The sequence below is a fragment of the Ursus arctos genome, unplaced genomic scaffold, assembly GCF_023065955.2.
Source record: "Ursus arctos isolate Adak ecotype North America unplaced genomic scaffold, UrsArc2.0 scaffold_6, whole genome shotgun sequence".
In the NCBI taxonomy this organism is placed as follows: domain Eukaryota; kingdom Metazoa; phylum Chordata; class Mammalia; order Carnivora; family Ursidae; genus Ursus; species Ursus arctos.
This window is the reverse complement of record NW_026623078.1, coordinates 58,453,289-58,479,628: the sequence shown is the minus strand read 5'-3', so window position 1 is coordinate 58,479,628 and position 26,340 is coordinate 58,453,289. Positions and strand designations below refer to the sequence as shown.

The 26,340-nt window shown below is 38.0% G+C and overlaps 1 protein-coding gene across 14 annotated transcripts in view; it reads right to left on the bottom strand.

Moving 5' to 3' along the window:
* Positions 1 to 26,340, bottom strand: part of EMC2 (ER membrane protein complex subunit 2) — a 560,958-nt gene that overhangs the window by 437,865 nt on the left and 96,753 nt on the right. For 2 of the 14 annotated variants that reach the window (XR_008957815.1, XR_008957811.1), the window contains 2 exons: positions 22,238 to 22,336; positions 12,757 to 21,741 (listed from right to left, as the gene is read on the bottom strand). The exons of the other annotated variants lie outside the window; for them this stretch is intronic. The gene's annotated coding sequence lies outside the window, so the exon portion shown is untranslated. Of the gene's footprint in view, positions 1 to 12,756; positions 21,742 to 22,237; positions 22,337 to 26,340 lie in introns of those variants that run through there. 14 annotated transcript variants of the gene reach the window in all.

The following is a 26,340-nucleotide window of genomic DNA, read 5'->3' as shown; positions in this document are numbered from 1 at the left end:
TGACCCAAACATTCTTAAGCAAGATGGTCTTTAGCTTCCAAGTGTTTGAATTTCTTCCAAATTTTTTCTTGTGATTGAGTTCCAGTTTCAAAGCATTGTGGTCTGAGAATATTCAGGGAATAATCTCAATCTTTTGGTATCGGTTGAGAGCTGATTTGTGACCCAGCATGCGGTCTATTCTGGAGAAAGTTCTATGTGTGTTTGAGAAGAATGAGTATTCTGTTGTTTTCTATATATACCTATGAGGTCCATCTGGCCCAGTGTGTCATTCAAAGCACTTGTTTCTTTGTTGATTTTCTGCTTAGATGATCTGTCTATTGCTGAGAGTGGAGTGTTGAGGTCTCCTACTATTAATATATTATTATCAATAAGTCTCTTTATTTAACAGTTGGTTTATGTAGTTGACTGCTCCCATGTTGGGGGCATAGATATTTACAATTGTTAGATCCTCTTGTTGGATGGACCCTTTAAGAATGATGTAGTGTCCTTCTGTAACTCTTACTACAGTCTTTAGCTTAAAATCTAATTTGTCTGATATTAGAATTGCTACACCAGCTTTCTTTTGAGGTCCGTTGTAATGAAAAATTGTTCTCCATCCCCTCACTTTCAGTCTGGAGGTATACTTAGGTTCAAAATGAATCTGTCATAGACAGCATATGGATGGGTCATGTCTTTTTATCCAATCTGCAACTCTGTGCCATTTCATGGGAGCATTTAGGCTGTTCACGTTGAGAGTGATTATTAAAAGATATGACTTTATTGTCATCATGTTGCCTGTGAAGTCCTTGTTTCTATAGATTGTCTCTGTAAATTTCCCTTCTATATCACTCTTGGGGTCTTTCTCCTCTTATAGAACCCCCCTTAATATTTCTTGCAGGGCTGGCTTGGTGGTCACATATTCTTTCAGTTTCTGCTGGTCTCGGAAGCTCCTTGTCTCTCCATGCATTCTGAATGACAGCCTTGCTGGATAAAGTATCCTTGGTTGCATGTTCTCATTTAGTACCCTGAATATGTCTTGCCAGCCCTTTCTGGCTCGCCAGGTCTTTGTGGACAGGTCTGACATTATTCTGATGTTCCTCCTTCTGCATGTAAGAAATCTCTTCCCCTTTGCCACCTTCAAGATTGTTTCCTTTGATCTAAGATTTGCAAATTGTACTATTATATGTCATGGTGTCAGTCTGTTCTCATTGATTTTGGGAGGGGTCCTCTCTGCCTCTTGGACAAGAATGCTTGTTTCCTTCCCCAGATTAGGGAAGTTCTCAGCTATGATTTGCTCAAATATATCTTCTAGACCTCACTCACTCTCCACCCTCTCAGGGATCCCTATAATTCTGATATTGGAATGTTTCATTGAGTGATTAATCTCTCTCAGTTTGATCCCTTGGGTTTTACTCTGTTTTTCCCATGCCACCTCAGTTTCCTTCTTTTCTATCATCTCATCCTCTAGCTCACTAATTTGTTCTTCTGCCTCATTTAACCTGGCAGTCAAAGTATCCAGTTTAGACTGCATTTCATTCATAGTATTTTTAAGTTCAGCCTGATTAGATCTCATTTCTGCCCTTCAAGATTCTGTATTGTCATTAATATTTTTCTTAAGCCTAGATATCGCCTTCATAATTGTTACTCTGAAGTCTATTTCTGACATCTTGTTTATATCCATCTCCATTAGTTCTGTGGCAGAGACCACAGTCTCTGCTTCTTTTCTTTATTGGGGGTTCCTCCTCTTAGTCATTCTGTTGCGGGGTGGTTGAGAGAATGTACAGAGTCCAAAGTATTAACCACAACCCAAGCAAGATGCACCTGTTTTATACGGACGTTCGGGTTGTTGGCCTCTTGTTCTTCCAGCCTGCTTTCTAGGGGAGAAGTCTGCTGTGCTGTTACTCAGGCAACCCTTTTTGGGCAGAGTTCCCTGCCCTCTGGGGCGGGGGGATGGGCTCAGTGAGAACTGGCTTTTTCGGGCTTTTGTTCTCTGGTGGCTTTCCCTGGTGGTTTTCTGCATCTCTTATGAGAGTCAGAACAGCAGTGACCATATCCAAACCTCTGTCTCAGAACAGAGAGATCGCAATCTGCTCTTCACGGAGCTCTCCAGGCCAGACTGTCTCCGTTTCTGTCTGTGCTGCTAAAAACTGCAGTCTCCTGGGTTGTGTGCCCCACGGCAGCACTCCCAGCTGTCACTCCCAAGGCCGGGCACATCTCTGCCCTTTGTGCTTCTAAAACCACAAGACACCTACGGTTCACGCGTGCACCGTAGCTCTCTAGCTCTCGGTTTCAGTGTGGGGGGCTGCCCTAAAGTCCTTTCCCTGCTGCTACCAGTCTGCAAATCTGTGCCCAGTCCCCAGCACAGGAGGCTTTTGCCTTCCCAGCACAAGTTCACGGAGGCTCCCTCCCTCTTCTGTTTATCTTCCAATATCTGCCCGTAGAATCATGGCTCCCTGCTTCACACCTCGAGACCAATGGCTGGAGATATTCTGTTTGTAGAGATCCAGATATATCTTCTTACATCTCATGCTGATTTCATAGGTGTTCAGAATGGTCTGGTAGGTTTCCAGCTCAATTCAGGGGACCAGTTGAAATAGGGTCCCCTACCCCTCTGCCATCTTTTTTTCCCCCTCAAATAAATAAATCTTAGAGAGAGAGAGAGAGAGAGAGAGAGAAGAACTGTTCTGTTCCAGTCAAACACAACAGAAAAAATACTGTGACCCCCACTCCACTCACAATAACAATGACTAAGTGGGGGAGTCTGGACTTCTACCCTTGACAGAATGTAATGAAGTGACTCAACCTGTGACCAGGATGGTGTCAGAGAAGGCTAAGTAGAGGGCTGAGATTTTCATCCCCTGGGTGGTAATAAGGCTCACAATGTTAGTGGAGACCACATGGGGAACCTGGATTTCTACTCCACCCTGGGATAACAGTGTATGCCTCTTTCTCCCCAGTGGAATGACATCACAGGAGGCCTGGCAGAGAGTCAAGATTTTTACCACTGCCCAGTATTAATGAGGTAAACCCCTAGCATGGTGTCACTGGAGACTTAGTGGTGAGTTAAACCTCACCCAGCAATAGAGGCTCCCACATGACAGCACTCCTCCTTTCTCTGTCACAGGAAGATAGCCAAATGAGTAGGTGTAAATAAGATCCAGATTCTCATAATGATACCCCAAATGTCCAGATTTTGATAAAAAAATCTCTTACATACCAAAAAAAAACAGGAAAATTTCAAATTGAATGAAGAAAGACCATCAATAAGTGCCAACACTGATATGAAAGAGATGGCAGAATTATCTGACAAAAAGTATAAAGTAATCATCAAAAAAATACTTTAACAAGCAATTACGAATATACTTGAAACAATTTTTTATAAAAATAGAGTCTCAGCAAAGAAATAGAGGTTTAATGGACAATCGAATATAAATTTTATCTTATTTTTTCCAAATGTAAATTTTAGAACTGAAAAAGATAATAACTGAAATTTTAAAAACTCAGTAGTTTATTTAATAGCAGCATGGAAGTGGCAGAGGTAAGAATCAGTGAACTGAATAATAGAACACTAAAAATTACTCAATATGAACAAAAGGAAAATAGATTTTAAAAAGCCTCAGAGACCTATGGGAGTAAGACAAAAATGTCTAACATTCATGTCACTGAAGTCCCAGAAGGAGAGGAAAAAGAGGAATAGGGATTAAAAAGTATTCAAGGAAATAATGGTTGAAAACTTTCCAAATTTGGCAGAAGACACCAACCTACAGATTCATGAAGCTGAATAAATCCCAAGCATGATAAATCTAAACAAATCTACACTAAAACATGTCACAGCCAAACTTCTGTAAACTAAAGACAAAGGAAATACCTGAATGCAGGGAAATAATATCTTACCTACAGACAAAAAGCAATCCAAATATTAGTAGATTTCACATCAGAAACCACAGAGGCCAGAAGCAAGTGGAACACTGCTTTTGTAGTGCTGAAAGAACTGTCAATCCAGAATCCTATATCTAGTGAAAGTATCCTTCAGTGATGAAGAGGAAATTAGACATTCTCAGATGAAAGAAATTTAAGACAATTTGTCTCCAGACAGCCTACCTTAAAAGAATGGCTAAAAGTAGTACCCTGAACAGAAAGGAAGTGATTTAAAAAAAAAATTAGTAAAAAAAAAAAAAGGAACCATGGAAACATGGAATCTCAACAAAGAAGAAAGACTACAGTGAGCAAAAACATGGATAAATAAAATAGACTTTCCTTCTCCTCCTGAGTTTTCTAAATTATGTTTGAGAGTTGAAGCAAAAATTCTAAAACTGTGTGAGGTGCCTAGGGGCTCGGTTGGTTAAGCGACTGACTTTTGGTTTCAGCTAGGGTAATAATGTCAGGATCATGGGATCAAGCCGGACTCCATGCTCAGTGGAGAGTCTGCTTGGGATTTTCTCCCTTTCCCTCTCCCTCCGCCCTTCTTCCAGCATGCTCAATCTCTCTCTCTAAAATAAATAAATAAAATCTTTTAAAAATTATAAAACTATCTGATGTGGTTGCAAATGTATGTATATATTTAAGACAATTATATTATAAACAGAGGAGAGTAAAGGGACACAACGTGAAGGAAGGTTTTTATATTTTACTCTCACTGGTCAAATGATGACACCAGTAGACTGTGTTAAGTTAGTTAAATATAATGTAATACCTAGAGCAACCATCAAAAAGTTTATACAAAGACATTTTCAAAAACACTAAAGAGACATCAAAATGGATATCCTAAAAAAAAAAAAAAAAAAAAAAAAAAAAAAAAAAAAAAACCTCAAATAACCACAAAAGACAGGAAAAGAGAAACACAGAAAAACAACCAGAAAGAACAAAGAAAAAACAAAATGACCTTTTTTTTCTACACCCATGAGAGTAATAGATGGGAGCATACAACCCCTTCTACAGATTCTGGATCTCATTTCTAAGATCAGTTTCAGGACATGTGACATTGCACTCCCAGTGGCTGTGTGCTCTATTATCTGACTGCTGCACAAACACACTGAACACAACTCTCTAAGGCCAATCTCATTCATTCCAAGCTGTCTTCCACAGTTATTGCAGGAAAGATAAAATTGTGCAGGACCAGGCTTCCTCTGCCCTTGTACAATTCAGTGTCCCGTGGACACACCCTGGGAGGTGCTCTGTCCTGGACTAACTCCATAGTCAAAGAAGTGCCTGGGAAGTATCTTTTGTTCTTAAATTGAATAGAGGTAAAGGAGTGGACATACATCAATTACAATGTAACTAAGTAAATCCACCCTGTAAACATCTACAACAGTAAAAAATCAGATCAACTGCTTGGGATAACCCAGAATTCTAAGAACAGTGTTTCTAGAAACCAAATTCTAAAAATGGTTCATTACAGTGTTTTCCTTTAAGAAGAAGAAAAAAAAAGCTTAAATGACAAATGCTGTTAACACTGATATTGTCATTTGGTTGACAGAAAACATTAGTGAAATAATCCCTAGTGATATTCCTGTGGTTCCCTGGCATTTGCAGCTATGGCAGGCATAAATGCTTGCTTTTGTTGAGGAAGTTGGTACATGGAATTTGGCAGATTTACATAGTTACATTTAAGTAAGAAAGAACTTACTAAATATGTAGTAACAAGATCATAGTAGAGGGCCCCTCGAAATAATAAGGCTATACTCAGAATCACAATCTCAGTTTGGGTGGTCTAGTATGATTAATCATATCACTATTCCTTCAAACTCTTCAAAACTGATGGCTACTTAGTCTCTTGGTCACCTGTTATTTGGAGTATCTAGATAACTTGTTATTTATACCACTTTTAAGCTATTAACATCACTATGATAGAAGTCAAATTCTGTTCTTCAAAGATGCTAACTTTAAGCAGATATTTGCAAGGGCAGGTTGAAATTCACAAACATTCTTCCCCTCCACAGTTCCAAGATATTGACAGGAGATCTGAAATTGGGTAAGTAAAGAGCATTTGAAACTAACTTCTTATAATCAGGCATATCGATTGTGCTTTGGTTTTTTTAAAAGCATAGGCTTTTCCATTTTTTTCTACAGTTCTACTGAAACCCATTAAAACTAAGCAATATGGAAATCCTTCACACACACACAAAACAAGGTGAGTAGAGTAAACATAGAGATCAGAAGGTAGATCTAAGACCTCAAAATTGGCTGTGGCATAGGGCTAAATATTACTAGTGTTTATAGGAAGCCAACTTAAAAAAAAAAAAAAAGAATCTTGTTTCCAAATGGTAAGACAAAAATATTTGGGTTTCTTTTAAGGAATTTTAGGTGTGTTTCCAGGCCCTTGCTTTTACTCTCTCTTCTTCGCCAATTTTTATTTAGGAAGGAGGGTAGCAGAAATGCTAACTCTTTGGTGGGGAGAGGAGAAAAAACATCGACGTGTTTACGCCCATAAAACTAACATATATAGATCCACAGTTACCACCTCCTGCACACCTGCTTTGTACACTTAATTCCTTCTTCTCTCCTTCAATACCATCCAAGGAAAAATTTCTGTAAACAGATCGTTAAGAAAAGCAGTTATCATGGAAGAAATGTTCCATTTATCACAAGACGTGATGTGGGAGAGAAGACACACTGTGTTAGGAGCAAATGTGAATGACTTCATATTACTCAATACAGAATGACACAGACAGCAGCTGTTTGTGACAGATGAGGGCAAGGCTCCTAGGAGTTTGGAAATAACAGATACTAAAAAAGTGAAGAGATTTTAATATAATCATTGTAGTTTATGTTCTTGGACTCCCATAAATTTTTGTAAGAGATACAAGGAAATATTGAATTTCCTGTCCATTCCCTGCTTATTTAAACTCTAATTCTGCCTTTGGGGTGGAGGGAAAGGTTACATATAAGATACTGAATGAAAGTCAATGGACGTGATGTGAAAGAGATGAAGAAATGACAAAGATCCGTAGTTTAGTTGTATCAGAGAGACATTTTTAATATGAAAGTTAATATAATGCAAACACAAGTAAATTTTTAGATATTTCTATTCACTGAAACTATCCATTTCTATGCTGGCATTTGAGTCCACGAGTATCCATTTTATTCCAAATGATTGAGAGGTAAAGATGAATTTATGGATTTCTAGGTCTACATCCTTATTTCCAGACTCTATATCATTAAGAGAGTATTTTGTTGCTTTTTCCAGAATTCATATTCAGGAAGCATCCTGATATTTAGGTTAATATACCCCAAGAGCTTCTACGGATGTCTGGCTCAAGGTTCTCTGTCAAAAATTCCCTTTTTCAGCAGTCCTTTTTATCTGTCCCCAGTATACAGTGTTTCTAGATGATAAGTTCTATTCTGATGTAGAGCATGCATGGTCTATCACTTCTTTCTTTATATTCTTCCTGTAATGTAATAGCTACAATTCTTTATAAAGCAAATTTGTTCCTTCTGTCAGGTACTAAACACAGGAAATGGGAAAAGAAATCAAAAGTGAACATCCTGATGTAAATAAGATATTCTAAGAACTGCAGAGTTTTTAGATTCATATTAGGAAAGTTAGTCACCACACCCCTGATACTAGTGACCGGAAATAATAGATTATGTTATAAAATTTTAAAAAAGGAAATAATTCATCCAGAGATCATTTTTTTAGGGTGTATGGTTTAAAGTAAAGACCTAATTTTATTTTTCTGCTTAGAATGAGCCAATGTAGTCTGAGACAGCTGTGTAGAATAGTGGCTAAGAGCATGGACACTGAATCTAAACTGCCTGGGTTGAAATCCCTGCTTGGGAATTGCAAATTTATCTAATTCTCTGTGCCTGTGCCTCAGTTTTATCATTTATAAAATGATGCTTAAGATATTACCTATTTCATTTGGTTGGTATGAGCCTGAATCCATATGTATTTCAACATTTGGAGCAGTGCTGAAACATAGTAAGTGTCCAATAAATATTGGTGGTTGTTTTTGTTATTATTATATGTCAACATTTTTTAAATAATCCATCATTTCATAACTGATTTAAGTAGCTAATCTGTTGCTATCAATTTCCCATTTGTACATTAGCATGGTTTAAGAATGTCTATTCTAATAATCTATTTGTTCCTATGTTAGTGCTAGGATAATTTAATTATTACATATTTGTAATAAACCTTTATATCTTAAGGGTAGTTTCTCATCTTTGCTTTACTCTTCCAGATGCTTCTAAATATTCACTATCTAAATCCTCTAACTTGAAATTTTGTTTGAGCTGCATTAAATTCATAGGTTGGACTTGGAAGAAACATTACCTTTATAATGCTGTTTCCCCATTCAGAAACAAGGTACATCTCTCCATTCATTCAGATCTTCTTTTGTGTTCCCTAGAAGCAGGTTTAACTATTTGTCTGTAAGAGTCCACTCATTTTTGTTAGGCTTCTTACCATTGTGTATGGTTCTGTATTTTCTGTTTAATAATTACTGGGAAAGAGGAAAGCTATTGATTTTTTTAGGGTGTAACATGCCACTATTTCAAATGAATTTTGTGGGGTTTTATTATAAACATTTTTATTATTGGTTGTTGAATTTATCAAATAGTTTTTCTATATCTATCAAGATGATCATATGATTGGTTTCCTTTATTCTGTTAACATGTGAATTAGATTAATTTTCTAATGTTTAAATCCATTTTTAGTATTGGCTGATTTTGTATCTGGCCATCTTGCTAAATTTTTACTAGTTCTAATAATTTTCTTCTGATTCTTATATTTACATAAATAATTACATCAATTCCTTTTCTAACCTTCATACTTACTCATTTTGATTTTTCTATTGCAATGTATGAGCTCCAGTATTATACTGAATATTAAAGATAAAACTTAAAAATACCATTAAAAATGTAAAAGAATACCACAAAGACGCAGTATCAGGGAAGGATGTTAAGGAAGATATAAAAGCACAAACTATGAAGGAGAAGTTTGATGGATTTGATTAGATCTGGTGCATGGGTGTTCTGTCTATTTCTGATAGTGGAGTGTTGAGGTCCCTTACTATTAACGTATTTTTATCTATATGTCTCTTTATTCTGCTTAAGAGTGGACTTGTGTATCTTGCTGCTCCCCTGTTGGGGGCATATATATTTATAATTGTCATATCCACTTGTTGGATACATCCTTTAAGAATAATATAGTGCCCTTCTCTGTCTCTAACTATAGTCTTTAGTTTAAAATCCAATCTGTCTGATATGAGAATTGCTACCCCAGCTTTCTTTTGAGGTCCATTGGCATGAAAGATGGTATTCCATTCCTTTACTTTCAGTCTGAATGTATCTTTAGGTTCAAAATGAGTCTCTTGTAGACAGCAAATGGATGGGTCATGTCTTTTTATCCAATCTGCAACACTGTGTCATTTTATGGGAGCATTTAGGCCATTTACATTGAGACTGAATATTGAGAGATATGATTTTAATGATGCCACGTTGCCAGTAAAGTCTTTGTTTCTATCGATTGTGACTTTCTGTTCTTTATCACTCTTGGGGCATTTTTACCTTTATAGAACCCGCCTTAATATCTCCTGTAGGGCTGGTTTCATGGTTACGAAATTGGTCAATGACTGGCGATTCTGGAAGGTCTTTATTTCTCCGTCAATCCTGAATGACAGCCTTGCTGGATAAAGGATCCTTGGCTGCATGTTTTTCTCTGAACAGCTTTAAAAGTACCCCCCCCAACCCTTTCTCTCATTCCAGGTCTGTGTAGACAGGTCTGACATAATTCTGATACCTTCGCCTTGGTATGTGAGAAATTTCTTTGCCCTGGCCGCTTTCAATACTGTATCCTTGGATCTAATATTTGCGAAATGCACTATGACGTGACGTGGCGTAGGTTTGTCGTGGTTGAGCTTGGGAGGGGTCCTCTCTGCCTCTTGGACACAAACGTTTGTTTCCCTTGCTAGATTAGGGAACTTTTCAGCTACAATTTGTTCATATATCTCTTCTAGACCTCTGTTTTTCTCTACCCCCTCGGGGATGCCGATGATTCTGACATTGGAACATTTCATTGAGTCAGTAATCTCCCATAACCTACATTCTTGCGCGTGGATTTTTTTAAGTCCAGATTCTATTTTAGCTTTCTCTTCTACTAACCCATCCTCCAATTTGCTGATACGTTCTTCTGCCTCATTCACCCTGGCCATCAGAGCCTCTAGTTTTGACTGCATTTGGCTCATAGAATTTTTAATTTCTGCCAAATTCACTCTCATTTCCGCCCTTAGAGATTCTATATTCTCATTAACATTTTTGTTAATGCTTTTTTCAAGTCTACACATTATCTTGACCATTGTTACTCTGAATTCCATTTCTGATAATTTGGTTATATCCATATCCCTATCCATTAGTTCTGTGGCCTCATTGTCTTTTCTTTGCTGGGGGGGATTTCTCCTTCTCGTCATTCTGATGAGGAGAGGTTGCGGGGTTGTCCAGAGCCCAAATTATTGACCTGGACCCAGGCCGTGTGCCCTTGTTTTTAGGGATCTTAGGGATGTGGGCTTCTTGATTTTTCAGCCTGCCTTCTGGGGGAGGGTCCTGCCGCGCCTATACTCAGGCAACCCTGTTTGGGTAGAATCTCCATGTCCCCTGGGAGGGGGGATGGGGATGGGCACACTGTGAGCCCGTATTTCCAGGCTTTTGTTCTCTGGCGGCTTTCCCTGGCATTTTGCTGTGCCTCTTCTGAGAGTCAGAACAGCAGTGGCCGAATCTCAGCCTCTGTCTCAGAACAGAGGGATCGCGGACTGTTCTCCACTGATGTTCTGGCCACTTTAACTCTGTTACTGTTGGTGCTGCTCAACCCTGCAGTGCCCTGGGATGTGCGCCCCACACCCAGCGTCCCAGCCTTCACTTCCAGGGCCGGCGCATCTCTGTCTTTTGTGTTTCTAACACCGCCAGCCGCCAGCTGCCCCTGCGCGCTCCCAGAGCTCCTGGTCTGTCTGGTTCCAGTGAGCACACCGGAGCTCCGTTTCAGTCTGGTCGCACACGATCCTGGCTCTCGGTCCCAGTCTGTTTTCTTGCAGGTGCTGGTCCGTCTGCTCCCCCGTGCAGGTGGCTACCGCTTCCCGGCACCCAAATGCGGCGGCTCCCTCCCTCTTCCGTTTATCTTCCGATATCTGTGCGCGGTTTCACTGCTCCCCGCTTTGTACCTCAATACTCAGTGCTGGTGATGTTCATTTGTAGAGATCCAGATGTATCTTCCTGCGTCTCAGGCTGATTCCATGGATGTTCAGCCTGGTCTGGTACCTATCCAACTTGACTCAGGGGACCGGCTGAAAAAGGGGTCCCCTACTCCTCTGCCACCTTTACTCCCCTCTACCCACAATTTTGACAAAAATAAAAAGCTGGGAAGTATCAAAATCAGAAGTAAGATGTAGGGAAGTCAAAATCTTCATGCAGGCATATGTACTGGTAGAGCCATACTGAACAGAAAATTGGGAATAATTACAAAAATGACTATGTGTTCACTGTGGACCTAGTGATTATAATCTTATAATATAACCACAATGTTCCCCAAACCCAATAAAAACTTCTACTGATAAAGACATATATGGAGGATGTTCATTGCAGCATTGTGCTAGTTAGAAACAAACTAAATATCCATTAATAGGGCAAAGAGATAAAATACACAGAATCAAAAAGAATAAACTTGCTTCACATATGTTGACATAGATCAAAAACATGATGTTGAGTGAAAAAAAAATAGAATGTATCAGATAAGACCATTTGTGTAAATTAAACGCACATACTTGAAATAATATTTGCAAATAAATACACAAAATGGTAGCTTGTAGCGACTCACATTAAACACAAGAATAGATGTCTATGGTAGGGAAAATAGATTTGGAAATGGGGAATACAGGAAACAATGAAATTACATGAAGAAATTATATATAAAAGGTAAGTTGGGCATGGATCAATGATGACACTTGGCTATACACTGAGAATCATCATTAATCCAATTCTATAAATGTAGATTAAAAAAAAAAAAAACCTGCGAGGCAACAAGGAAGGGAGAAAGGGAAAAAATAAATGAAAAAGGAAAATTAACAGCTTATTGAAGGCTCAGAATAACGCCAGAAAGAGAAAGGAAGGAAGGAAGGAAGGAAGGAGAGAAAGAAAAGAAAGAAAAGAGAAAAAAAAGAAAAGAAAAGAAAGGAAGAAAGAAAGAGAGAAAGAAAGGAAAAGAAAAGGAAAAAAAGAAAAGAAAAGGAAAAAGGGAAAGAAAGAGGGGGAGGGAGAAAGGAAGAGATAGAGAAAGATAGAAAGAGAGAGAAGGAGGGAGGGAGGAAGAAAAGAAGAAAGGGAAGGAAAGAAAGAAAGAAAGAAAGAAAGAAAGAAAGAAAGAAAGAGAAAGAAAGAAAGAAAGAAAGAAAGAAAGAAAGAAAGAAAGAAGAGAGAGAGAGGAAGGAAGGAAGGAAGGAAGGAAGGAAGGAAGGAAGGAAGGAAGGAAGGAAAGGGGAGGGATGGAGGGAGGAATGAAGGGGGAAAGAAGAAAAGAAAGAAAGGGGGGAAGGGAGGGGAGGGGAGGGGAGGGGAGGGGAGGGGAGGGGAGGGGAGGGGAGGGAAGGGAAGGGAAGGGAAGGGAAGGGAAGGGAAGAGAAGAGAAGAGAAGAGAAGAGAAGAGAAGAGAAGAGAAGAGAAGAGAAGAGAAGAGAAAGCATGAAAGAAAATATTAGCTTTAGCTCTCAACCGGGGAATGGGTTCTATTAAGTAAACATAAAGAATCTAATGGAACTATCACAGAAATTTAAAGAAGAACTAGTAGGAAAGTCAAGCACACACCTTTACATGAGAAGTACCTGATACCCTCTACCCCCAACTATAGCTATTTTGCCAATTCTGAAAATATGAAGGTCTTTTCTGCCTAAGTAAACCTTTTGAGACTCTTTCAACTGGCTTTTTAAATGGATAAACGTAGATGTAGTGCTATATTTTAGGCAATGGTTCAAGTTTGTGAATCATGGGGATTTTTTAATTTCAGTCATCAGTAGCATTGCTTAGTGCAATCTGCACTAGTGTGACTGATGTTTTCCCAGGAGGAAGTTGTCCCACCCTAGGGAAGCTCCCCTGAATCTTTTCTACTCCCAAATAGAAAATCTGGTTGACTAAATTATCTTATTTCCCTACAGTCAGCTTTAGATTCATAATAGGAAAAATATTTATGTAACAGTGGTTAAACCTTTGGAAAACACGCAACTTTGCAGAGGAAAAAGAATTTAAAAAGAGGAGTAGATAAAAATAGCCTTGACTAGAGGGATAGGAGGAAGTTGAACTGGCTTTGTTAGGAGTCATGAAAAAACTACATGCAGAGAGTCACAATGGCTTAACAATTTCATGCAGTCCTGAGAAATCAGAAGTTTTCAAGCCGGTAAGAGTAGTAATCTCCCAAATAAGGAGCATTCATGTGATCATTATTTGGCCTTTGTGAGAACTGCAACGATTACCTCTAAATGAACTAGGCTGAAGAAAAGCCAGAAAATATTCTTGCTTATCCTAAGTTGTATCATGCCCATACAGTGGACACCCATGAGGATGATGAAACTCTACAGTCTCTTTTGAAGTGGCAATATGCAAAGTGAATCTTTCCTTCACTGACATTTACTTCGAGGTCCAGTTGCAAAGCCAGGGCCTTGACTTAAAGACTCTGAACTCTCCTCCCCTAAACTCCACATGCACATCTATATTCACACAAACATCTAAATGGAAAAAGAATCAAGGTTATATTAAGCCCACCCAGGTCCAGGGTATACTCTGAATCTCAAATGCCAGGTGCTTTAAAAGGAACAGATAAGGACTGAGAAAGAAAGGACCTAAAATCTGAGAAAGCCTTCCAATTTTGCCATTTCCTAAGCTGTGCACTGCCTCAGTCAATTCTCACAACCACAACAACCCTGAATAGTATGTGTTATCATTATTATCCTTTCGTAACAGATGAGGAACTAAAGCTCAGAGATAAAATGTCATGCTCATAATCAGAAAGCAAGTAACTGTCCACCTTCTTTTGGACTTCACATGCTCTGCTCTTTCTTCTGTGAAATGTTCAGAAGATTCAGTGGAGCAGAGCCCAAAAGTTAAATAAATCACTTCTCCCTTAGTGATTACAGACTTCAAGTCAACCATCTCTGGCTCCTCCTTTTTTGATGAACAACCAGATAGTAATCTTTAACCGATATTTTATTCACCAATAAATGTGAAAGTTGCCCAGCAAATGTTTTAAGTTTTTCTAGGTCTACCCCATTCTGTGGCGTTTCCTTCCCAATTCTCAATGAAGACTTCTCATGCATTGTGGCTGCTCGATAATAGCCTTGGTAAGGTGGCTTATTCAACAACACAGATTTTGCAAAATAAAACAGCTTCCCACTGCCTCTGATCCCCAGGAAATCTTCCCAAAATTGCCTGGTTTAATTTACTTCATGATTTCTGAAATGTCTCCAACTATTGATATTTTAGAGAGGTAGGAAGTATACTTGGAATATTTGAGAAGAATATCCTACACAATTCAGACCTTGATCCTTGACAAGGCAAACCCAACTACAATTTTACTTTCATAGTTAACGCAAGATGAGCAGTTTGCCTTCTACTTGCAGAGACCTAGCAACAATGAGAATTTTTATAGAAGAGAAGGTCTAGAACAGATGTTCACATGTCTGTAACAGGAGCTCGGGAAATATTCCCACTCTGGGTCCTCTTTAGAATCCAAACCTTCATGAGTTTGCCTAAGTGTAAAGCTCTGTCATTAGTTCTCCTTTGCTTTGTCTTCCTCCTATTTTTTCAGTCATCCACACAGAAGTAGTGTTTATTTGCAGCATCTGGAAACGAGGGAATTAGTAGGGAGGAGATAATTTGTGGGATGGGTAACAGGAACAACCCATTGGATAAGGTCCAAATAGAATCTTCCGGTCCATGCTTCTATGATACATTTGTGTTTGGGCACTATAGTTTGTGCAGGCCAAATCCTTTTCCAGGAAATCTGGGCTTCACGCATTAGAAAAAAAACCTCAGGACACCCTATCTTCATTGCTAAAAAAATCTCCTTTGGGGTGAACTTTCCTTTCTTCACCAGGGTGGTCTTTTTGGCCTCCTTTGCCTCTTTCTTACCCCTTCCTGAAGAAGCAGTTCTCATCATCCAATTATTACATTCACTAAATTGTTGCTTGCTATGAAATGAAAACTCTTCCAACTTGCACTGAGTTCCAGTGAGTTAAACAATAGTTTGTAATTCTCATAAGAGAACACAGAGGGGGAGGTAGATAATTGGGTAATTATGGAAAACAGAGCCCAGAGAACCTCTCATGGCTCTCCAGTTGACATGGAAAACCTTTTTAGTAAACATAAACTAAGCACTCTATGTTTCAGAGTTAATGAAGTAAAGTAACATTTCTGCTACTCATTCTAAGATGAAAATAACACTCCAGTAACAGCTGGAGATACACAAACCCAGACTTCAGGAGAGGCTTAAGCCATACTTAAGGAAGCATGGCAAAACTCAAGGGGATAAAAATACTGCATCTTTTATATTCAAAGCATCTCATCTATAAATTCACAGAAATGCCAGCTCTGATTCACAAAAATGATTAACAAGAACATCTACAGAATCATAGGCTTCAAGTCACACATTTGAATCACTCAAGTACATTGAAAAAACAAGTGGGTACTGAGATTCTACAACATATTCAGTACTGTATAGACAGGGAGGAAAAGAATCAATGATATGCTTTATGCCCTCACCTACATGGAGCAAAAAGAACCATGAAACCACTACAAAGGATACCTACCACACTTTGTGTAGAAACACCACGGCAAATTTTCTAAGAATAAGATAAGAACTGAGCTGAGCCTTGATGGATAGATAGAGGGGTGTGCGTTTTTGGTGATGGGGAAAAAAAAAGCAGGTGCAGGCAAAACTGAACTGAAATCAATTATTCAGAAAGTATGTATTGAGCATCATTATCACCAAGCATTGTAGTAGTTACAAAGCATCAACCTACCTTTTCTTTGTCCTGGAAGTTTGTCAGAAGAAGCCAATGTTCAGTCTTTTCATGATGACTTTCAGTAAGTCATGGAACTCTTACTTAAACTTCCCATTTTGCCCCATTATCTTAGTGTACATAACAAAAATAATACCTGAAACGCTGATTGCCATATTCAATGGCACAAATAAAGTTAATTCAAAATATTCAAATTCAATTCAAAGAGATTTTATTTTAAGTCCTCTACCTGAAGGTACAATAGTTTTGGTAGAGTGAGGTAAATATTCTGATTCCGGAGTAGGCAGAATGGATTGGTATGAAATTTTGTATATGAATCTATATACCCAAGGGGAAAAGATTCAACATAACTCAGGTTTACAAACTGAGTTCGTTCTTTCTTTTTCTTTTTTCTTTTTCTTTCTTTCTTTCTTTCTTTCTTTCTTTCTTTCTTTCTTTCTTTCTTTCTTTCTTTCTTCTTTCTCAAACTGAGTTCTTAAGAAACTTGAGAATTCACAGGCATATAGCCATTTCTGTAAATGTTTAAATGGAACTTAATTTTATAAATATAATTTGAACAATTTTTAAAATTATAGTAAAAATCCATTTATTATACACCAGATTTTGAAACATGTAAGATCAGCAATCCTAAACTTGCTAGACTGAATTATATATATCCAAGGTAGAATTCTTTCATAGGACATTTTTCATGGAAAGAGCTTTCACTGAATTATTTTACTTGTCCTATAGAATCTCTATGTCATTGCAATACCTAACATTTATCGGGGTGTTTACCAAATGCTTTTGCTAATACTTATGCTAAGCATTTTATATGAGATGATTTAAAGCTCACAACAATCCTATGAAATATACACTGTTAATCCCATTTTGTAATGGGATAAATGAAGCTTAGGAGACAACGAACAGTTAGCTTAACATCACAAAGCTAGTCAATAGTGAAGCCGGGAATAGCACCTAGAAAGTCTGACAGCAGAGCCTAAGCTCTTGGTCACTAACCCAGTATTGCCCCTAGAGATATTTATATGGCAAAATCTGGCAAATTTGGCACCGACTAAATGAATATCATAAATCCTTACAATCAATGGTAATAGAATGATGTATTCCCTCTCCTCCTCACTTATCTATAAATAATTTAGAGAGATAGGCTACAAGCAGTTTTGGTATTTTTCACATAAAAAATTGTTTTTCATACTCAGAGATGCTCAGAGCATTTTGACTTTCATGTACACTGTTTATCATATGCAAGAATAATGAAGAAAGAAGAGGAATAATTTTAAGAGGTGCCTTATTTATAATTCTTCATTCTTAGGTAAACATTATTTATTTTCATGTTATTGATACTCAAGATTTTTTTTCTCATTGCTGAAAAGAGAGCCATTTTGGGTGTGTACTCAACTGTAAAATCCTCAATAAGGAAAATTCTTGATAAAATAACAATGTGGAAACTACAGCTTAAAAGCAAAATAAAAGAGCCTCATGTCAATTGCTTTTAGGTCACTTAGACTAATGAAAACGCCTTGATTTTAGTCCAGCCAGGATGTATCATTGGCAGCTTCAAAATTAATTTATCTTTTTCCACAAAAGCTTTAACTTATCACCTTCCAAAATCTACTGTCCGGAGAATCAAGAATGAAACTGTATTCCATATCCCTTACACCTTAAGTTTATCTCCTCCATTTAGATGATGTGACATTCTGCCAAAATTGTAGGACTTACTAAATGCATTTTCAGCAGCCCAGGTTCAAGTAGCTAATTTTCTCTAAGAGGTTTTCTTTTTTTCCTTACATCAGACATCAGCAAGACATCCTTGTATAAACATAAACTGTTAAGGAGAGTTTTCAGATTTCAATGACATCATTTTTATGTATTACTTGGAAGGTTTTGTTTATTATTGAAAATCATATTATTTTTATTCTGATAACCAGACACATGGTTAAGTATCCAATTCATAGTAAAAAATGGAGGAGACTTATTAAATGTTTTACTTTCATAAAACTAGATCTTTAAAGGATTTATCTGTCCCTAAATGGAGTTCCTTTGTGTTCTCACCTTGCAGAGGTGTTAAGAGTGTGGCCAAAAGTCCTGGCTTTAATTTACTTTGAGTTTCACAGACCTCCCAGGAATATCAAAATGTGATCTTTAAATTATTAACCCACTGTGGGCAGAAATGTGATTTTGAACAGACATAAGGCCTATAAAAGGAAGCCACTGTAGGACTTGGAATTTATAAATTCAAAAGATCCAATAGACTTAAGAATACATGAACTTATGTTGGTTCAGGGCTAGTTGTATACTTTCACTTCAACATTAGGTCAGTGTGGCAGGGCAATATCTGTTGGATTCACTAACCATTTATCTCTTCTACCCTTCTTTTTGCACCTCTTATTTTGTGATCCCTCATCTTACAGTTAATTTCAGATCTTTTATCCTACAAGGAATTCTCTCAGTATATTATGGTTACCCAGGACAAGTGGACCTACCATTAGCTTCCTTTTCTTGGTAACAGATAAAAGTATAGGCTTTGATTCAAATGAGAAAAGTGGAAGCTTTTAGCAAAATGACTTCCCCTTTCAAATTCATTCCAAAAAAAAATTTTTTTTTAAAGTTTGTCATGATAGGGAATGTATTTTAGAGCTCAGGGGATAAGGAAAGTCAAAACAGAGAGTGGGGCAAAATACCATTGCTCTTTTCTCTATCTCTCTACCCACCAATGGACCTCAGATGCAGAAGCAGTAATGAGAAGTAGGCAGCAAAGCAGGTTAAATAATTTCCAGCCTTCTAGCCAGAAGACCAGCAATGGAAACATCAGGAAACTGAAAAGTTCTGGGGTTAAGAAGGATCTTGAGAAAGTAACACTATAAAATTATTTGTGAACTCCTAGACTCACCCCCAAATTGCACATGAATGGATCAGATCTTAAATAGCAAAACAAAGACTATGAGAACTGAACTAAGTGATAAGTAGTGGACTAGCCATTGAATGAATGGTGTGTACATGGGACATATCAGAGTAGTATGACAAAGGCTTTGAAAATAAAACTGATGTTGAAACCACAACCCACAGAAGATTGGTCAGAACTTGTGACCTACACTACTTGGGTCATTTGCCTGTTAAAACAAAAATATCAACATTCTCCACAGGATTTAAACAAGACCAAGAGTCTCATAATGTTACATTCAAAATATCCAGAATACAACCTAAAATTATTTGGCATATAAAGAACAAGTAATACTTCCACTTCCATGGCAAAAGAGAATCAACAGATGTCAACACTGAAACAACACAGGTATTGCAATTATTGGACAAAGGCTTTATATCAGCTATTATAAAAATGTTCTTAGAAAAAAAAAAAAGAAAAAATGAAAAATCTCAGCAAGAACAGAAGTTATAAAGAAGAACTAGACAGAAATTTTAGAACTGTAAAAACCAGTAACTGAAATTTAAAATTTACTGTGAAGGTTCAATAGCAGATTGGAGATGATAAAGAAAAGAGTAAATAAACTTGGAAGATTAGAGCTATAATTTCCTAACCGAAAGAAAAAAAACCTGGGGAAAAAAAGTAACAGACCCTCAAGGATTTATATTAATTATCAAAAGATCTAATATTTTAGTCATTGGTGTCCCAGAAGAAGAAGAGAAAAATCCAGTGCTCAAAAAACTTTGAAGATATAATAACTGAAAACTTCTAGAATATGGTGAAATACAGAAACCTACAGATTCAAGAATCCCAGTGAATCCCAAACAGGAGAAACTCAAAGAAATCCAAGAAACAACATAAACTGCTGAAAATTAAAACAAAAATTTTGAAAGTAATCAGAGTAAATGACACATTATGCATGGGGAATAATTCAAATTCATCAGAAAACATTGAGGCCAGGGGCGTGCCTGGGTGGCTCAGTCAGTTGAGTGTCCAACTCTTGGTTTTAGCTCAGATCATGATCTCAGGGTCATGGAATCAAGCCCCACATTGGGCTCTGTCCTCAGCATGGAGTCTGCTTGTCCCTCTCCCTCTGCTCCTCCCCTGCTCACTCTCTCTGTATCTCTCTCTCTAAAATAAATAAATAAAATTATGTGGTTCATATATACAATGGAATATTACTCAGCCATCAGAAAGGATGAATACCCACCATTTGCATCGACATGGCTGGAACTGGAGGGGAATACACTCAGTGAAATAAGTCAAGCAGAGAAAGACAATTATCATATGGTTTCATTTGTATGTGAAACATAAGGAATAGGGCAGAGGATCACAGAGGAAGGGAAGGAAAACTGAATGGGAAGAAATCAGAGAGGGAGACAAACCATGAGAGACTCTGGACTCCAGGAACCAAACTGAGGGTTACAGAAGGGGGGAAGGGGTAACTGGGTGATGGGTATTAAGGAGGGCACATGTGGTGATGAGCACTGGGTGTTATATGCAACTAATGAACTGTTGAACACTACATCAAAAACTAATGATGTACTATATGTTGGCTAATTGAGCATAATAAAAAAATAAATAAAAAGAAAAAATGTAAAAGAAAACATGGAGGCCAGAAGCAAGTTAAACAACATATTCAAAGAAGTGAAAGAAAAGAACTGTCAGCCCAGCACAGTATACACAATGAAATTATCCTCTAGGAATGAAGGTGAAATAAAGACTTTATTAGAAAAAGGAAAACTAAGAGAAAACATTTTCAGGAGATCTGCACTGAAATAACAAAGGATTTTTTTTTTAAAGATTTTATTTATTTATTTGACAGAGAGACAGCCAGCGAGAGAGGGAACACAGCAGGGGGAGTGGGAGAGGAAGAAGCAGGCTCCTAGCGGAGGAACCTGATGTGGGGCTGGATCCCAGAACACCGGGATCACGCCCTGAGCTGAAGGCAGACACTTAACGACTATGCCACCCAGGCGCCCCAGGATTTTTTTTTTTTTTTGACAAAAAGAAAATGATAGCAGAAGGAAATTGGAATGTTAGAAATAAAGAACAGTAGAAATGGTAAATATCTGTGTAAATATAATATTCTTCCCTGTAAATGTTATTCTTTCTTCTCACTTTAAATTATTGTTTTAGGCAGCCTTTTTACATGACTCCAAGGGTGATCCCTCCGCCATGATATTCATGCCTTTCTGTAATTCCCTCTCCTTGAATGTGGGCTAGACTTAGTAACTTGATTCTAACAAGCAATATAGCAGTGATGGAATGTCATTTCTGTGATTGAAGTATCAAAGACCATGACCCCCCGCCCCCCAGCTTTTTTCACTCAGCTGTACCATTTTGCATTCCCATCAGCAATGCATTAGAGTTCCAGTTTCTCCACATCTCCCATGAATACACCTAGATAACTATCAAATAATCTTAAATACCCAGCAATTGACCTAAAGACTGACAGAACAAACTCCCCAACTAAAGGGAGAGAGGAGACCACATCAAAGAACATAGAAGTACAGAAACGTGGTTTAGGGGAGAAATGGATCCTGGCTGCTCTGCTGTGGAAGGGAGGGAGCCATGCACAAAGACGAGAGAAACAGAGAGACAGAGATAGAGACAGAGAAACACACAGAAGACCACATAGGGAGAATGTTTCCCCTTAGCCACTGGCTTGAAAAATGAGAGGGGCTGAATTTCATGAGTTCTTGCAACCAGCAGGGCTTACAGCCAGGAGTTTTAAAGGTCAGCGGGCTTGGCTGGGATAGAGTCTCCAGGGTATTGTGCTGCTCTTGGAGAGAAGGCAGGGAAACAACCCAGGGGCCTACAGCATGGAAACAGTGATCCGAAGAGCACCTGGGGAACGAACACAGTGGGGAAATTATTTGCTCTTCTTGGAGCTTGTCTCTGAGAGGCAGCTTTCACAGAGATACATCTCTTAGAACAAAGCAAGGGATCAATGTCATTTCCCTCCCCCACCCCTCTGCATAAACACTGAGCCACCTGTGGGAAGCAGCCTAATTGGCTTACACTAAGCCCCACCCTTGCATTCCAGTGGAACTGCCTTTCTCAGCTACACTTGCCTCAGTCCCAGTCAGAGGGCCACTACCCCAGAAGACCAACACAAACCACTGCGCACACCACATCTCCTGACCAGAGAGTTCTGCAGGACCTCAGTTTCAGTGGAGGTGGTGACAGGTCTCATTTCACAACCAGACAAAAGCACACCTAGTTAAAACTCACTACATTCAGGCCAGGGACCAAACACTGCCCATGGCAGGTAAGGAGAGCCTCTGCAGATGACTGGCCTGGAGGACAGAATAGCCAGAACACAACAACAGAGCACACTCACCTCACATTGGAGGTACTCCCCGAAGCATCAGGCCCTGGGTACTACAGGACCCCTTCATAAGGCCATCACTTTCAGGAGCAGGAGACATAACTGGCTTTTCTAACACAGAGAAGAATACAGAGACTTAGACAAAATGTAAAGACTTGGGTTTAATTTAGTTCTCTTTCTTTTTTCTTTTCTTCTTTTTTTCTGTTTGGTTCAGGTGCAAGAAAAAATTTGCCCTAAGAAATGGTAATGTTTTGCTTTTCCTAAATACGAAGGAAGAAGAAAAAAGAAAGCCCAACTGCTTTAAACAGGCTGTAAAAACCTAACCAAACTTTTTTTAAAAAAAGATTTTATTTATTTGAGAGAGAGAGAGCATGCACGTCTGCTCAAATGTGAGCAGGAAGAGGGGCAGAGACAGAGGGAGGGAAGAGAACTCAAGTAGACTCCATGCTGAGCATACAGCCCAATGTGGGGCTCAATCTTACACCCCTGAGATCATGACCTGAGCTGAAACCAAGAGTTGGACAGTTAACCCACTGTGCCATCCAGTCGCCTTCTAACCAAACTCTTCAAGAGGTTTCAGTTTTCCTCCACACTATTCTGATTTCTCACCTCCTGCTCACTCTTCAACCTCAACAATTCAGTTTCTACCTTCATCACTTTACCAAAAGAGATCTTATTAAGGTCACTAATTCATTCCATGTCACAAATCTATGGACATGTTTCAGTCCTCATCTATTACACGTGTTAATCACCTCTTCTTTTGAAATACTTTCTTACCACAGCTACTTGGTTTTACTCTCCTATCTCTAGTCACTCCTGTATTTACTTTGCAAGTTCATCCCCATCTACCCAGCTACCAAACATTAGACTTCCAAAAGCCTGGGTGGTAGACAAAATTTTTGTCTTAACCATTATGCTTTTCTGAGAAAATCACATCCAGGTCCCCAGCTTTAATCACCATACACACTATGATCACCCTCCATATTTATATCTCTAATCCAGGACTATTCTCTGAGTTTCAGATCTTTATTTTCAATTTCCCATCCTAAATCTTCATTTGGAAGTCTAAAACTCAATGTATCTAAATTCAGTACATTCAAACTCAACATATATAAAAACCAAGGCATTGATTTTTCCCCTAAAATGTGATTCTACTTCTGTTTCCCCTACTTCAATGAATCTGACAGAACTAAGAGTTCTATCTAAACCTTCCTCACCTCACCATTTATATCCAGTCCATCACAAAGTCCTACTGATTTCACTTCCAACTCAAATCCACTGACTTTTCACCCTCTTGATTATCACTAGTTTACTCTAAGATCACCATCTTTCACCTAAACTACTGCAGTAGCCTCTTAACTGGTCTCCCTGCATTCATCTCACTTTCTCTAATCTAATCTATGCACCACAGCCAGCGTGATCTTTTCAAAATGCAAATGTAGTTATTTCCCAGCCACCATTCCCAACCAACCACCTCCCATCTAACTGAGCCCAAGATTGTCAGTGGACACAAGCTGGTCCAGGCAACTGTGACTGCATGTATGTTTAGGTGGGAGTAAAAGAGAACTATCTACATAAGCAAGTCTAAAAATATGTCTGATTTTCTAATCACATTTAAAAGCCTCCCCCAAAATTTGTAGGCTTGTTCACCATTTGAAATAATTTATGCCTTCCTACAGTAAATGTCAAGTTTTTTGCATGGTAAAAGTCTTCATCAATTTCCATTTTTATTTTTCTCTTTTCATGACATACAGAAGTCATATAACGTGAATTTCAGAGGACTTTGCCATTTAAGAGGCAGCGTGGTAGAGCAGAAAAAGCTTGGATTCAAGAGTCAAACAGATATGAATTTATTTATTTATTTTTTATTATGTTATGGTAGTCACCATACAGTACATCGTTAGTTTTTGATGTAGTGTTCCATGATTCATTGTTTGCGTATAACACCCAGTGCTCCATGTAATACGTGCCCTCCTTAATACCCATCACCGGCCTATCCCAATACCCCACCCCCCACCCCTCTGAAGCCCTCAGTTTGTTTCTCAAACAAATATGAATTTAAATCACAGCTCTGAAACTGATTATTAGAGCTCAATTCCTTATTTTGAAATGAGACTTATGGGTTTGTTTGCTTGTTTTGTTTTTTGTCTTTTTTTTAGAATTTCATGAGCTCATCTATGCAAAAATTCTATCACATCAAATGACATGCAGTAGGTGGCCACTGAATGTTTGCTCCTTCCACCAGAATAAGTGGTGTGAAAATACTTTAGTCAAAAGAAAATGCCAAGATCATTTGTAAATTTCCCCATAGTCTACGTTTGCCTCACAGACAGTTGGAATAGCGTGTTGAGTTGAAATTTAATTTTTTTATTCATTTTAACTAACATATATTGAGCACTTCCTACATGCTTGGCTTCAAGCTATGCAATTTACGCTCATTTTAATCACCACAAATGCCCTGCGATATAACATACTACCCCATTTTATAACTAAAAAGTGCCAGAGCTCAAATTTGAACTCAGGTCAAATTGTGATTTTTTATCTATAGGATTCTGACCTCTCTCATTGAAAGACCCACTACAGAAAACTTAAAGGAGAATGGCTGCCTTTGATCATCTAGTTTCATTAGGGACCTATAGAACACTTCATTTTGCCAAAATCCAGAGCCAGAAACCCAACCATATGAACTTCTTTACATGAAGCAATTTCACTACATTGCATTACATGGCAATTCTAAGAGTAGAGACCAAAAATGCACTTTATTTTTCCATGTTTGATATTATCCAAATAATCTTTCTGGAATTATAGCATTTAATACCTTTTTCTGGCAGTATTAAATACCAATACCCTAAAGGATTTTTCATTCAGTGTTAAAGATAGGAATTTGGCAAGAAGAGAGAAATTTAATTATGATCTTTATAGAATCAAGAATAGTTTAGAGACCTGACTTTGACAGCATTGTGTATGAAAGTATGTAAGCCTCTATCTTTGACAATAGTGATAGGTTTTCAAACAAACTATCTCTGAAAGGAAAATTTGAACCCCAGAGAATAACGTACAGGGACTTTGCACCCAGAATAGCTATGCAACATGATATGCACTAAGTTCATATATAAGGAAACATTTATTTTTCCCCAAGGCTGACTAAGGGTTGAAATCTATCCCATAAGGGAGTTCTATGGCAGTACCCAAAGAAAAACACATGTCTGTCTAACAGTCCCAAAAGAAATCCATAGGAAAATATGAGAGATGTGTCTGAAACACTAGTTCACAAATCTGACTGTATTTCATAGTATTGGAGGAAGTTTGAATTCAAGAACCAGAATGAAAATTAGAGCACCTATAGTCAAATAGAGTCATTGTTTTGCTTTGTTGGTTCCTGATAACCCTGAACTGCAGTTCTATGAAATCTAACATGAATGATCTACTAATGTTTTGTGTAAGTATATCCTAGATAATCTGACAGCTATGACTTTTTCTGGTTGACGAGTCTCAGCTTGTCTTTGATCACATCATTTTATCATTTGAAATAGTGAAGATGTACTAAAGTCTACTTAATAATCTTGTATAATGCGAGTATATGGTAGGTGCTCAATGGAATATTGATCTATTGACCAGTATCTCTTAGAGTGCTAATGATGTTTTTAAGAGGCCAAAGTTTAGTTAATAAACTTCTCTTTATCTTTTTTATACTTTCAAATGACTGACTAGCTTTCATCTTCAGAGCAACCTATAGCCAAATCCAATTTAAAGAGACAATTAAGCACACAGAAAATGTCAAGAATGATGAACTTTAAGAAAAAAAGCCATCATTTAAAAAAAATATATCAGTCATACTGAAACTTTTTAATAAAATATCTCTGCATATAATTTTGAAATAATTAGAAATGTTAAAGAGAGTTAGATAGAGCTGCTTAATTCAATTTCTACATAATAGAAAGGCCCAATCTCACATAAAATAAAATAGCATAACCTTGTGTTGATATATAGCAGATACATCCTTAGGTGACCCCAATTAGTCAATGCCTTGTAGAATCCTTTCCCCTTCAGTGTGGGAGGAATCTGTGACTTGCTTCTAATGCAAAATGTTAAAGGTATTAGGATGTCACTGCTTT